At 45.3% G+C, this 1,774-nt stretch overlaps 1 pseudogene; it reads left to right on the top strand.

The window, feature by feature from the left end:
• Positions 1 to 342: 342 nt before the first annotated feature.
• LOC134487102 (glyceraldehyde-3-phosphate dehydrogenase-like) lies at positions 343 to 1,197 on the top strand (annotated as a pseudogene).
• Positions 1,198 to 1,774: the final 577 nt, after the last annotated feature.

The raw sequence follows: 1,774 nt of genomic DNA, 5'->3' as shown, positions 1-1,774 counted from the left end.
CCATGAACTGCCTTGGTCCTGGTTTGAATGGAGTCATTGTGATCTCCAGTTCCTTGTGCTGTATTTAAGATAGAGTTCATTATAATCAGCTGTCTCGGACTCCATCTTAATTTCCCTCTTAATCACATGTTTTTATCTTATGAACACAACGCTTTGGCTCTCTGCTCCTCCCTGTTCCAGAGACAGCCACATCTTCTTGTGCAGCCTTGTTCCGTAGATAAGATGGTGAAGCTCAGTGTGAACAGATTTGGCCCTATTGGGTACCTCATTAACAGGACTGCCTTCTGCTCTGCATTTGGCAAAGTGGAGATTATTGCCATCAGCAACCCCTTCATTGACCTCAACTACACGGCCTACATGTTCCAGTATGACTCTACTCATGCCAAATTCAACAGCACAGTCAAGGCTGAGAACGGGAAACTTGTCATCAATGGGAAGCCCATCACCATCTTCCAGGAGCAAGATTCCCCTAACATCAAATGGGGTGATGCTGGTGCTGAGTATGTCGCGGAGTCTACTGGAGAAGGCCAGGGATAACCTGAAGGGTGAGGCCAAAAGGGCCATCATCTCCACCCTTTTGGCCAATTCCCCCATGTTTGTGATGGGTGTGAACCACAGAAATATGACAACTCAAGATTGTCAGCAATGTATCCTGCACCACCAACTGCTTAGCACCCCCCTGGCCAAAGTCGTCCATGACAATTTTGGCATCATGAAAGGGCTCATGACCACAGTCCATGTCATCACTGCCACTCAGAAGACTGTGGATGGCCCCTCTGGAAAGCTGTGGTGTGGTGGCCATGGGGCTGCCCAGAACATCATCCCTGCATTCACTGGTACTGCCAAGGCTGTGGGCAAGGTCATCCCAGAGATGAACAGAAAGCTCACTGGCATGGCCTTCCATGTTCCTACCTGTTATGATCTGACATGCTGCCTGGAGAAACCTGCCAAGTACGATGACATCAAGAAGATGATGAAGCAGGCATCCAAGAGCCCATTAAAGGGCATCCTGGGCTACACTGAGGACCAGGTCATCTCCTGGGACCTCAACAGCAACTCCCACTCTTCCACCTTTGATGCTGGGACTGGTATTGCTCTCAATGGCAACTTTGTAAGCTCATTTCCTGGTATGACAATGAATACAGCTACAGAAACCAGGTGGTGCACCTCATGGCCTACATGGCCTCCAAAGAGTAAGAAACCCTAGACCACCCACCCCAGCAAGGACATTGAGAATAAGAGAAAGGCCTTCAGTTGCTGAAGACTGTCTGTGCCAACTTGGCCCCCAACACTGAGCATCTCCCTCACAATTTCCATCCCTGAACCCCATAATAACAGGAGAGGCCTAGGGATCCCTCCCTACTCTCTTGAATACTATCAATAAATTTCACTGCACAGACACACACACACACACACAAACACACACACACACACACACATACACAAAGAAAGAAAGATAACAGCTGATTGCTTATAAATATTTGTGACATTTATGTTACCCACACAAGTCTTGTATTCTGCCATGTGATATAATAGTTCTAAAGAAAATGTACTCAATATATTTTTATTTTGGATAAATATGGTGAGCAAATAAATTGATCAATTTACTCATGATTAATATGTCCTACAAAATTAAAAATATCCCATATTTCAGGTTTCTTTTAGATAAGTGGTTTTAGTTCATTTCCAAAGGACTGAATGAAGCAATTTGAAAGATCACTTAACCTGTTTCAGAACCCAAGACTATTTACAATAGGTGAGTGGGAGAGAAAGG

This window comes from Rattus norvegicus, chromosome 5 (assembly GCF_021556685.1).
Source record: "Rattus norvegicus strain SHRSP/BbbUtx chromosome 5, alternate assembly SHRSP_T2T, whole genome shotgun sequence".
Classification (NCBI taxonomy): domain Eukaryota; kingdom Metazoa; phylum Chordata; class Mammalia; order Rodentia; family Muridae; genus Rattus; species Rattus norvegicus.
The sequence above is the reverse complement of the archived record's forward strand: the minus strand, read 5'-3'. Positions and strand labels throughout refer to the sequence as shown.